Source organism: Cyprinus carpio, chromosome B2, assembly GCF_018340385.1.
Source record: "Cyprinus carpio isolate SPL01 chromosome B2, ASM1834038v1, whole genome shotgun sequence".
Taxonomy (NCBI): Eukaryota; Metazoa; Chordata; class Actinopteri; order Cypriniformes; family Cyprinidae; genus Cyprinus; species Cyprinus carpio.
Window position 1 is genome coordinate 23465136 of NC_056598.1, and position 13464 is coordinate 23478599.

The window sequence follows — 13464 nt, forward strand, 5'->3', positions numbered from 1 at the left end:
TTTCACAGTAAGGAATGTGGGTCATGGCTCTCAGCAATGAAAGAGCTGGTGAAGCTGGTCAACCAGCATCATTTTGTTAGAGGAAGTCTTGCTATAGTTTAAACTTTTGGGAGGACACCAGTATCTTAAAACACATGCTTGTAACCACCAGCGCTGTTCTTTTCATCAGAGAGGAAAGTGATTAATTCTTCAGTCTTTCCTCTTTTTACACTTGTGTCACTGCTCTCTGCAGTATATTTATACAGTGACCCCCAAAAATATTTGGACACTTTCTGGCTGTCAAACTTTAGTGGATTATGTCCAGTGTGATAAACTACACATGTGGGAGAGACCTGTATGAACTTGAGGGGAACTAAACATCCACTTAAAATTATAGTTAGTTAAAAGTCGGTAATGGCTTAGAAAATAATGAGTCCTGAGAAATATTGTAGGTCTAGAATCATTTGTTTGTAGATTGCTATGCTAATTCAATGACTTTTATACTAATTTATACTTTTTTTTTTGTCCATGGCTAAGTGTCTAAACTTCTTGTAGTCCAAAATTCTGCATTGACATTGACTGAATTTTAATTTAATTAAATCAAGGAAAATTTGCAATGCAAATTAAATAAAAAATAAGGTGTCCGTTAATATATTTCAGACCTAACCCCATATTGACAATTTAACTTCTTTTTTTTAAATAATTATTTTTGAAAAAAGAGGCAAGATATAGCAATGCATTTCTTTGGAAGTTCATGGAATGAATTATCCAACAAATTATCTGTCATTTATTGTAAACAGCTTTTAAAACGGCAAAATGTTTTAAGGATTTTTTTTCCTCCTGCAAAGTACACTGACTTGTCTTACCAAATGTCTGTAGCTGTCTTAAAAGTTATACAGAGGTCTATCAAATCTTTGTCTCAGATATGCACTCAATGAAGTTTTGACTGAATCTCTCAGAGGAGAATGACTCTTTGTAGCTCATAAGAAAAACAGAATTCATCTTTTAAAAGAGAGATCCTTGTGATATATGAACTCATAGTGATATATGTACATGTTAGAAAGTAAAACAGATGTTAAGAAGGGTTATTCTTTAGTCCTGCAAAACATATTTGAATTTTTTTGGGGGGGCAGGGATTTTTTATCTCTTTTGGCAGATCATGTTCAAATAACCCCTCTTCCTCTCATCAGTGTGTCCTGTCATATATCAGGGGAGGTGTGTGTGCGTGTGTTAAACCTGTGGTGGCAGTGTGAAGCAGCAGTCAGTCAAGACCCACCTGATCCCTGTTAAGTTCATCTGAAACAGCGAAGGATCTTTGAAGGTCAAGTGCTCCCTGAGCGTCTACATTATTCCTGAGCCCTCTCTCATTCGTTCTTTCTTTACCGCAGTAGAGGGTCAGTCAGAAGCCCAAGACCTCTCGCTGAAAGAGAGCTCTTGAAGCTCTGTGTGCATAGGGGAAATTTTACCTCATGCCAGATGTTTCTTGAGGGGGACTGATGGGTGATGTGGAACGACTCATTGAATAACAATCTGGGGGCCGTTTCCAGCCCCCCTTTGCTCACATCCTCACAAAGCTTCAGTGTTACTCACTGCCGACCTCAAATACACAGCTGCACCTCATTTTCAGACTACATCACCCTCTCCTCCTCCTCTCATTTTCTCAGACTCTGAGCAAGTGAAACGAATAACATTTATTTCCCAGTATTTCAAGTCTAGGGGAAAAACAAGGCCAAAGAACGTGCGTAGCAGTAAATGGATGTACAGTTGGAAAATCTGAGGTCCAAATATAGATCATCATTTTCCCCTATGGGACGATGCAGCCGTAATAGTTGTGTAGAACACCACGGTTATATTCATTGCTCAATACATATTTTTGCTGTAATTGGGGACATCGGAGCTCATCTTTTCTTGAACAGTGGAATATTGCAGATTGTTATGAGTGTTGTGTGCATACACACACATGCACACACACACACACACACGCACACACCAGCAGCAAAAAGCTGAATGGTGAAACAGAACAGCTAATGATTTTTGTAAGGTCAACATGAAACGCTGTTTGCAGCCTATTTTGCTTTCATAATATGATGAATTATCATGTGAAACAGGATCTACAGCAAGAAAAAAAATGCAGGATGGAGCCTGATTTTATTCATTGGGAATAAATTGGATTGTGAAAGTGGATGTTATTATCCAGTGGAGGAGGTGAAAAGTAAGAGGAAATAGTAAAAGAAAAAAAGTAAAAGGAAAGTAATTTTAGGGGAGGCGCAAGTACTTTTAAAAAAATAACTGGTGAATTATCCACAATAAGATAGGCCTGTTGCATAAATTTACTATTACAAGTTATCTTTTTTTTTTTCTCTTTAAGACTGGTTATACCCCTTTTTTGTGGAAAAACTTGGTCTAATTTGGCTGACTAGTTCTTAACACACAATCATATTATTATTATTATTATTATTATTATTATTATTATTATTATTATTATTATTATTACAATTATTTTTAAAAAACACTAATAGCTCACTTAAATGTACTCTCAATCTGAATACCCATTTTCGTAAACACTGTACATATATAATGATGTGATGATTGCATTCACTTGTATTTTAGTTTGTGGTGTTTTATTTTTAATTTGTCTTATGGAATTTTTTTTTTAATTTTGCTGTTAGCTTTTTTATTAGTTATTGACCATTAAATTAAAATAATCTTAACGTATCAGACAGAATTTTAATATCCCCCCCAAAAATGTGTGTAACATTTTACAATTTGGTGCCATTTGTTAACATTAGTTTACTAAACATGAATTAACAATGAAATATACTTTGAAAACATCTGTAAATAATATTTAATGGACTGTAACATGAAGTAACAATGCACGGCTAACTATCATTAACAAAGATGAATAAATACTGTAAATAATGCATTGTTAGTTAATGTTAGGTAATGCATTAACTGACATTAACTAGTGGCACACTATTGTTAAGCATTGCTAAATATGAAATAGCATCAGAGAAGTAAAAAAAGTGAATTTTTAAACAAATCATGGGATTGCACAAGAGAAGAGATCAGCCGAGAGGGACAGTGGTGAAAAAAGGATGTGAATATATAAGAGCTGGAGTTATACATAAATTGCATTGCATGTTGGGAGGCAGCTGTCTCATTCCTGAAGGAAATGGAGAATTGACTCTTCTGATCCGTGGTGATAAATTCCAGATGTGTTTGAATGTTGTCAGACCGGCGGCCGTGTCCGCGTTGACCTCTGTGCTGACAACACCAATCACAGCTCTGAGAATTGGCGGCCGCTGTACGAACGAGGCCCGCTGTGTTGCTATGTTATCAATAATGCAAAAGCTCCGGTGCTTTCGCCTGCAGTCCATGTCTCTCTTAACCCAGTTTGCTCCTCAGATCCCTGCTTTGCCTTCCTGGAGACTGCAGCCTTCTGTCCTCTCTAAAGTGTGGCTGCTCTCTGTCTGCTCAGACATTGTCGCTTTGGCACTTGAGTTCAAGGACACAGAGAAACACAAAAGGAAATGGTACTTTAAGCCACACATACTGAGTTTAATGTCATTTTTCAGCTTTCTCAGTCTTCTTTAAAACCATTTTTCTGTGCTTTTAAGGCTGTGTGTGCTGAAGTGCCTGCTGTTGAACAGACTGTAGGTCTGTTATCACACCAACATCACATACATGTAACACGCTTGAACATTTTTTGTGTTTCCTTAATAAAATGTGGTCAAGGCAGGAACAGAGGGTGTGATATGAGATATGTGCATGTGTGATGTATTGGAGAGTGCAAGCAGGTGATAAGTATCGCTCTGAATTGATTAGTCTGTCAGAGGAGGTAAAGATCTGCACCTGCTTCATCAAACAACACTTCACCCCCACAGATTTATAACAGCCATCCACCCCCACTGCTCGCCACCACACCACAGGAAAACCAACTCAGCAACCCTGCTGGAAACAACCACATACATGACAATTTACTGTATAAGAAGTATATTTTTGTGTATTTTCATGCTGCGTTTTCATGCACCTAGTCTTACTGGGCCAGACTTTTGATTACTGGTTACTGGTTTGATTACTGATTACTTTTGTGTAAGTTGCTAGTTTTGAAGCTGCCAATTTCACAAACTTGGGAGATTAGTTATTCCTCAAAAATGATAATTAGAAGGCCAGTAGTTCATACATGTGGAGTGGAAAAAGCCTATTCACTTTTTATTCTTGGGAGTTGAGATTTAGAGATCTCTTTGGAGTTTGCGATCTTTACATACAGTATGCATTATATGTATATGCTACAAATTGGTATAAGCTCTTTTTTTTCAGGCAGGAAAGTCATTTCATCTGTTGAACAGACTTCTCAAAAACCAATCCCTTCTTGCTAAGTGGAAAATATCACTAAACAATGTGGCATTTGGAGCCTCTGTGATGAAATTGAGCTTTTCATGATGGACAAGTTCCAAATGTTAGAATCCGAGAGATTCGCTATTGATCCCTGTGGGGAGATTCGGTTTTATGCCCTGGATGGAAAAAAAAAGTGAAAACAAAATCAATCCACGAAACCATCGTGAAATATCACCAAGCTGGCAGTTGTAACCAAAGCATTTAATGTCCTGAATCTGATGTACCCTTTTATTTCATTAGCCCAAAAATACCAGTTGTAATATCAAAGGGTGTTTTCTATCAGTGCTCACTGCTAAGTGATTTGAGATCTCTGTAAACCGACCACCGTGGGGGTTAGTATTAGCAGTTATTAGCTTGCGGCATTTGAGAGGCGGTGAGCTAATCAGTGCTATTCGTAGCGGAGCAGTGTCTGTGTTCGCTGTTGCGATCTGTGGTCATGCTGTGAGCGGAGCGTGTTGAACAGCTTCAATACACCGAGCTGCAAGTTGGGCATCACTGTGCTAATTATAGAGAGAGTGGTTTTCTGCGCCTGCCATTATCATGATGTCGGCCGTAGCAGGCTATTACTGTTATTCTGCTACTCTACACATGGATTTAGAGTTTCACCTTTTTTGCCATTTTTACTGGAAATGATGGGGAGATGTTAAAGCTGCATTTGGCTGTTCCCTGGCATTTTTCACCTCATTTGCATCATGTATTTCTAAACTTTCTCATGCTCTCACTGCTTTCTGTGGCAGCCGAGTGGATGCATACAGTTTAATAGCAGTGAGGTGGGAACGTGGCACAGAAAGAGTGAGCACATCGTTGGTTTTCAAGCCACCTCCAGCTCTGTTTTATTTTAAGTTCATCTCTCTCAATAATTCATAACCTCTGTCCCAAGAGCGCACAGTAACACGTCCAAAAGTCTCATAGCCCCTTTATCAGCTGCACCACGCTGTTCATTCTAATCACCCTTTGTCCTGTTGACCACTATTTATTTGTCTAGTTACTGAGCTACAAGACCACTGTGGTTGAAAATAGGCTGGGCCTATATGTCTCAGTTCTTTTTTGTTCGAGCAATTTTTTATCAGGTGACATGTCTTCACAATTGCTCTTCACAGTTGCTCTTCATAAGAAAGCAATAAGTTAGTTTTTGTGTGTGTGTGTGTGTTTGTGTTTGTTTTTATTTTGTGTTTTTTTTTTTTTTTACAAGGCTTTTATTAGGTTAAAAAAATGCAGTAATATAGTGAAATATTATAATTCAAATGTACTGTTTTTATATTTTAATGTATTTTAAATGTAATTTATTCCTGTAATGGTAAAGCTGAATTTTCAGCAGCTATCACTCCAGTCTATAGTGTCAGAAACTGTGGTATTATTATTATTATTATCATTTTTTTTTCAGGATTTTATGATGAATAGAATGTTCAAAATTACAGCATTTATTTAAAATTGAAGCATCATACATATTGTTACTGTCTCTTTTAGTAAATGTAATGTGTCCTTGCTGAGTAAAAGTACAAAAAATGGTGTAGAAACAATTTTCACACAGAAATTGCTTATAAATTTCACAAACTCTACTATTACTTAGAAACAGCAAGTAACACATTGGCCTAAACTTTATTCTGAAAACTGAAATTATATTTTCGTACTCCAAAACATACTCCAATAATCTTTATTTACAAGTTCAGTGTATCTACACTGCAGTGTCATCTAAATCTTCATGTCTATATTGTAACGCTTTATCTATGTATAGAGGCCAATATTTGTTTTGAAGAACCAGCTCCTGCTAAATATTATTGTAGTAAACCTATTAGATGTGCTTAGATAGTGCAAAGAGCATTCACAGTGGTTTTCATTTTTGAAGCTGTATTTATATATGTGCCAATCCTTGAATGACCTGGTATCAGAAGGCTAGCTAAATTAATTTGATTCCACCTGGTAACAACGGTCCTTAGGCAGGAAGCCTGGACACTGTATATTCTCCTTTATATTAATATCTGTCTGTGTAAGTGAGTAGGATTCTCAGAAGGCTCGCTAATGCCCACTAATACAGTACCATTGGCTCACTTGGATGGGTTTGAAGGGTTCTTGGCATTTGAATCAAGGAGAGATAGGTGTTTTTAGGCTTGACTTCTAGATCATTCTATATTTCCTAGCTTTTGATGATATAGCTAGACGATTTGACAGTAAGTATGGTGTGCGTGTATATGCGTGTGATTTAAACTCTTATGATGTGGTTAATTAGACAAAAATACTTACAAACTAATGAATCAGTGTTATCTAAATCAGTTAGTGAATGAATATCTGACTGGAATAGCTAAAATTCTGGAGATATCTGATTTGTTCTTTACTTCCTGTACTTGAAAATATGGAAAGAAAACTCTGCCTTTAATCTGTCCTTCAATATCAGACACTGATGAATAGTCTAACCTAACCTAACCTGCTGTGCAATATAGTTACAGGACTCAAACAGGCTAGACATGCAAGCAGAGGTATCTTTTTTATTCTCGAATCGGTGAGCTGAGCTCATAAAGAGCCCGTCTGGAAAGCTTCCTGGAGAGTCCATGACTCAAATCAGTCCAGGACAATAGAAAGCAGCGGGCCGCCACGGAGGGCGAAACCCGGATATTACTGCGCTTATCAACGAGGAAGAGCTCATCAGGGTTCATTTGTACTCTCAAAGAAACGGACACTAAAATCCCTATCAGCCAGACTGGAAGGAGCGAGCTTTTCCTATTAATTCTGACAGAGGGAGCATATGCTTCATCTGAATCAGTATGCAGTTTTCAATCTGAAATCCATAACCTCCCATCTGAAGATGAAAGGAACAATGGCCCGCGGACAATCTGCCAGCTTTCTCACAGGAGTTTGGCAGTGTGTGAATGAGTGAATAGGGATGAGATATCGTGTCAGGTCAGGCCTGTTATCAGTGTTTGATAGTGTTTTCTCTCACACAATGTGTGCATGCGTGTGTTTCTGTGTGCCTGTCGGAAAGAGGAAGCATCACTTGCCATGTGTGCCGGGGGGTCAGATGAACGGAGCCAGGATGTAATTTGCCGAAACCTAAAACCTGCTAATGACAGCAGGCAAAAATTAATTTTACTCTGGATCTTGTAATTTCAGTTATATCGACTTTCCTAACAGAATGAAAAGGTATAAAAAAAAAAAAATTATGCATTTAGTTAACACTGTATGTATTATTATGATTACTTATTAATGTTGTCATTTTAATAATTAAATATTTTTTATAAAAAGACTTTCAATGCCACATAATATTAGGTAACAAAAAGAAAGCATTTATTTATTATAAGTATTATGATTATTTATTATTATTTTAAATATATTGGGCCTCATTTACGAAATGAACATTCGACATGAAAATTGGACGCATGGTCGTTTCAGCGCAAAACTTGGAATTTATCAATATGGATGAAATGTATTTTTTTTTTTGGTTTAAGACAGGGCTTTAGTTTTATATGTGCAAATAGCAGCGTAAACAAGACCATGAGGATTAAATCATCGCATCATGCACCTGCAGCACTTCTGTGAAAGGAGAAAAACAGAAATGATGTATATGAAAGGAATAAAATAAATAGGATCACACAAAATATATAACAGGCTACAAATATAATTAACAGATTAACAAAATGCATTTTATTTCTTTATATCTTTATTTGATTTAATCCATCTGATTGCACAGATGCCTCACCCACACAAAAGCGACATTAGGAGCCCTATTTCAACGATCTAAGCGCATGGTCTAAAGCGCATGCGTAGGTGCACTCTGGGTGTGTCCAAATCCACTTTTGCTAGTTTAACCACGGGAAAATGGTCGGCGCGGCCAGGCACATGGTCTAAACAGGTTGTCCCTATTCCCTTAATGAGTAATGGGTGTTTTTTGGATGTAACGTGCAATAAACCAATTAAAATCTCATCTCCCATCCCCTTTATAAGCCAGTTGCCCTCGCGCCATGGCGGGTTCGCTATTTACATTGCAGAATGTAATTTTTAGTTTTTAAAAATGTTTGTGTGGTGCTGCGTGTCCCTGTGTGTGTAATAAGCAAAGTGTACGCATGTTGTGCACCCGCTTATAGGCGCATATACACTCTCTTTAAATAACAAAGAAAAAATATTGCGCCAGACTTTAGACCAGGGTTGAGCTGGTCTATGGCGCAGTCTATTTTCAGTTCCTCAAAATAGCAACGCGCCAGCAATGTGCCTGAACACACCTCTTTTTTAGACCAGCATGCCCATGGGTGCACAAATGGGCGCAAATTTATTTGCTATTTAAACAACGCGGCACAGGATGGGAAAATGAGAACTGCATCAGGATGAAACTAGTAAAAACACCTGCGCCGCGCTTTGCGCCGCATTGTGCTGGGTGTATGAAAGGGCCCTAGACATTTCAGCCATTCATCATCAAACTAAAATGCAGTCAACCAAACCTAAAAGTTACACTGTTTATTTTAAAAGGTCCATTATATTTTAAACAGACATTTTTGCGCATGTGAAGAATTTTACACGGATATTAGAACGAGTGAAGTATAAAGCCATGTTTAGGCTACATAATGAATAGCTATGCAAACAAATGTTACAAATATGTCAAAAATGTAAACATTTGGATTCTTATGGGTATGAGCCCAATGCCGTTTCAGTTTTGCTTGTAATTTGTATGCTGTTTATAATGAATGCCACTAAAGCCTAATTTGTGTTTTATTTTATAGTTTAATATATAATTTTATAACTACTTATTTTTCATTCTTGTTCTGTTCTGAATACCGTTACATTTTCATTTGTTGTAGAGTGAGGGGGAACTGTAAACGTTAAATTGTTTGATATTTACCGTTAATATTTATAAAAACATAAATTAATGTAGCCTAATTGTTTGCAATTACAAGGTTAACAGGTGTTTTTTATAAATATGTGTTTGATGTATATTTCCCATAGATTAACTTTGACAATAATAGACTTTGTTGATATAAATTGAACCATTATTGTTTTGTTATATATAGTTCAGCTTAGTTTAGTTTGCTTTTGCCCTAGACACTACACTTACCATTCCATTTTTCTGGAATTCATACTAAAAGTACTACACACTGTTTGGGACATTGAATGATACTTTAAAACATTTGATCAGACCAAATGGATGTGTTTCTCCTGGTTCCCGCTGAGCAGAGAATAAGATTAGGCTAGTTCATAGGAGTTCAGAAACACATCTTAGTTTGACTCTGGTCTCCCAGTGAGAGATGTGAGGTTTGGAGAGCAGGGGGTTGTTTGTATTTCTTCATGTCAGATATTTCACGCACAGAAGAGCTCAGAAGGAGGTTCTGGGGTGGTGTGGTTGCAGAAAGCTGGGCCGCAGTTTTATAGTCCTTTATTTAACTGCTGCTCAGTTTATCCTGTAAATGGCACAGAGCGGGACGTAGTCTTGGCGTTCCTCCGTCTGAGAAAAAAAATAAATAAATAAATGGATAGAAACTTCTAATGCCTACAAAAGCTAACATGGCACTAGGGATGTGCAAAACTACATTCATCCGTCTATGCATGTATTTGGCTGTAGCTGCTGTCTAACGACTAAAACACAGTTTACTGTTAGCATTCTTATTTTTAAGCACAGGCATGCAAATCTACAGAAGACTACATTTTATGTATGATTTGCATTTTGCACTAGTTGCCGAAGAGTGAGTGTCACGACAAATTATGTGCATGTTTACTTTGGTACGAAAGCATAGAGTGGGGAGATAGATGTAAATGTAAATGTAGAGAGAGAAAGAGAGAGGTCTCCAGACAGCAGGCGCAGGGCTGTAGCACCTGCCGCAGCAACGTGAGTCCCAGCCTGCAGCGTTAAATATTTACTGCTCATCCTTACACGACAACACAGATCACACAGCGAACTCCCATCACTCTCTCTGCATCCCTCACTCCTGAATCAGCCCTATCCTCACTCTTCTTTTATCATTCCTTTTCTCTAGTAAGCTGTTTTCTTCACCTTGCTGTTTTTCTGTTTCTAATCACTGTGCTCTTGGTTTGTCACTCTCTTTACACTTTCTAGTGTAAGGCAAAAAACAAGACATTATGATTCCTCTCCAACACTGTTGTAGCTAAAGGCCTGTTCACAAAACGTGAATTGCTGCTTGCTACTACAAGTCTTTCAACCGAAATGATTCACATTTTTTTTTTCTTTGCTTGATAATGAACTTCAACTATGTTAATTGTATATTGCATCAAACCTTCATTTATTTATTGTTTGTAACATTACAAAAATACAAAAATTATTATTAGATTTTATATTTTTGGACATTTTTTTTCCCATTAGAGTTAAACACATTTTCCTCCCAAATTATCATAAATTCTTATTTTTAAAAATTCTTATTTTTAATAAACATTTCAATTATTTAATAATAATAATAATAATAATAATAATAATAATAATAATAAAGGATTCTAATAATGATAGTGGGATAATAATAGGATACTTTGTTAATAATTATAATATAATTAATATAATTAAAATAATATAATATGATACATTATTATTATTATTTTTATTATTATATTAGTGTTTATAATAATAATAAACACTGATATAACAACAACAACAACAACAATAATAATAATAATAATAATAATAATAATAATAATAATAATAATAATAATAATAATTGTCTCTTCCTTCTCCACCTTCTTCACATTAATTCCAGCAATAAGAATAAGGTGTTTTATATTTCAGTAGGTTACTGAGATTTAGTGGATTTATTTAATAACTTGTTGTGTTTGTTTGTTGAATTGCAGGAAATAAATGAGGATTTGCTTGTGTAAAGGTAGGAGAACTTTTTGTATAGCCTAAGGGAAAGTCTGAAATTACGTGAGGGGAAATTTTGGCAGCAATTTTCATTTTCAGTGCACAAAAATGTGTGCCGTTGCTCCTGTTTTACATGGAGTTGAAATGCTTAGGACGTTACATAGCAGAACCAGCACATGCTGCTGTCCAGCACACAAACTTGTTATTCCTCGTCCTCTCTCTCATTTCTTTAGGCTTCGTTCCTGAACACATGCTGTGTCCAGCTATACTCAAATAAGCAGAAATGCAGCTGGGATCGATTTAGGTTTTGTTGTGTGCTTGGGTGATTATAGTGTCTGTAGGCATGCATGAAATTAGTGAGTGATTAGTTGTGGCTCACTGCTGAGTATCTGGAGCGAAGCAGTAAGCCTGAAACGCCCAGCACTGAGTTCTTTTTCTGTTTCTCGGGAGATGTTTTTTCCCCTCGTCTTGCTGTCTTTTAAGTGTTGTCCCTTCTCCTTTCAAACAGTTGATGACCCTTCTCTTTTTCCAGCACTCTTTGCAGGGAGCGTTCGGGAAATAGAGGAATGAAACAGCAGGCCTCACTCCAAGCTTTTTTTTTCTCCAACCCATTTAGCATTCACATCAACATTTACGGGTAGTTTTGGGGATGGGAATGTCTTCAAAGATGGTGTGTGTGTGTGTGTGTGTGTGTGTGTGTGTGTGTGTGTGTGTGTGTGTGTGTGTGTGTGTGTGTGCGCGCTTGCCTCCTGCTGTGGCTGTCTGTCAGACTCTGACCCTGACCCCTCCAGAGCTCCTGCGCTAATATTTATTTAATTTCAAATGGCCAGCACAATGCCCAGAGGTCAGAGAGGAATAACAATCACAAACTGGCAGACGGAGACCAAAGCTTGAGCCCTGACTTCCTGTCTATCTATCTATCTATCCATCTACATATCTGAAGACATCTCTTTTTTCTAGATTTATCTGTTTGAGTGAGTGAAGACTGGACAGCAGGGTCACTTTATTGTATTAGTGAAACTGTTTTAGATTATCAGAATTTTATAACATTACACGCACACACACACACACACACACACACACGATTAGCATTGTAGATGTGCATGTTTAGACACTGTACAATACTTTTCAATGACCCTGTTGTGTGGTAGTACACTAAAACATTTAAATAATTTAAATAATAATAAAAAGTTTTAAATAACCAAAAATATTTAACATTAACCTGAATACACTAAGTAGATATTGTTCTGTGTCACATATAAATGTCCCATATTTAACCCTCAAAAATAAAATAAAATAAAATAAAATAAAATAAAATAAAATAAAATAAAATAAAAATATGTTTGTATGTTTCCATTACAAATTCTCATTATTTAACATTAATTATTACAATTAACATTATTATTATAATTATTATCCAGCAATGGGAATAATATTTTTTTCCAAATTACAGTAGGTTACTGAGAATTAATGGATGGGTTATTTTTTAACTATTATTAAAAAAAATAAAGAAATACAAAATAACAACAACAATAATAATGTCACTATTGCTTAAGATCTTAATCTTAAAATCTTGTGATTTTGGGATGAAATATGGCATTTCTTCAAATATACTAACATGTAATAATTCTATAATAAGCAAATGATTGAGTACAATCAGTGAAACTAGAATTAACCATGAATTGAAACTAGAATGACTCATGAAAAATATCATGTTTCTAAATACACGTTCTACAACAATTTGTACCTTTGTGCAACAAGTCAAAGCAGCAATGCCTCATCCCGCACAGTGCTGCTGTCCCAGTGATTGATGGGAAATGAAGTGTTGTGGTGGAATGGCCTAAATCAGCGAGCCAGGAGAAACATGCTGTTCCCCTTCACTGATCTAAATAATTGGAATGGGTTTACTCAGTTTTGGAAAGGTGCTCTGCTAACATGGGGCAATGCAGGCTGACTGTTTATTTTTTGTTTTTTTTCTGACCTGTGCATCTAATATCCTTGTGTGCATGTTTGTTTGTTCATGTGTGAGAGTGTGAAGACTTGTGGATGTTTTGTCCATTACAAGAAGGGGTGTTGCAGTTTCGCAAAGCTTAACCCGGGACGTCTGGGATATTTCCAATCACCCCCATGATCACAGACGCTCATGGACGTCTATTGAAAATCTCAAAAAAAAAAAAAAAAAAAAAAAATAATAAAAAAAATAATATATATATATATATATATATATATATAAATATATATATATATATATATTTGTTTGTAATATATCATTATAAATATTTTATAGTATTATTTTTGTAAAA

At 36.2% G+C, this 13464-nt stretch overlaps 1 protein-coding gene across 2 annotated transcripts in view; it reads left to right on the forward strand.

Annotated features, from left to right (window-relative positions):
- The window catches only part of LOC109068233 (ephrin type-A receptor 3-like), a 115534-nt gene that overhangs the window by 33614 nt on the left and 68456 nt on the right, over positions 1–13464 (forward strand). The gene's annotated exons all lie outside the window — the stretch shown is intronic.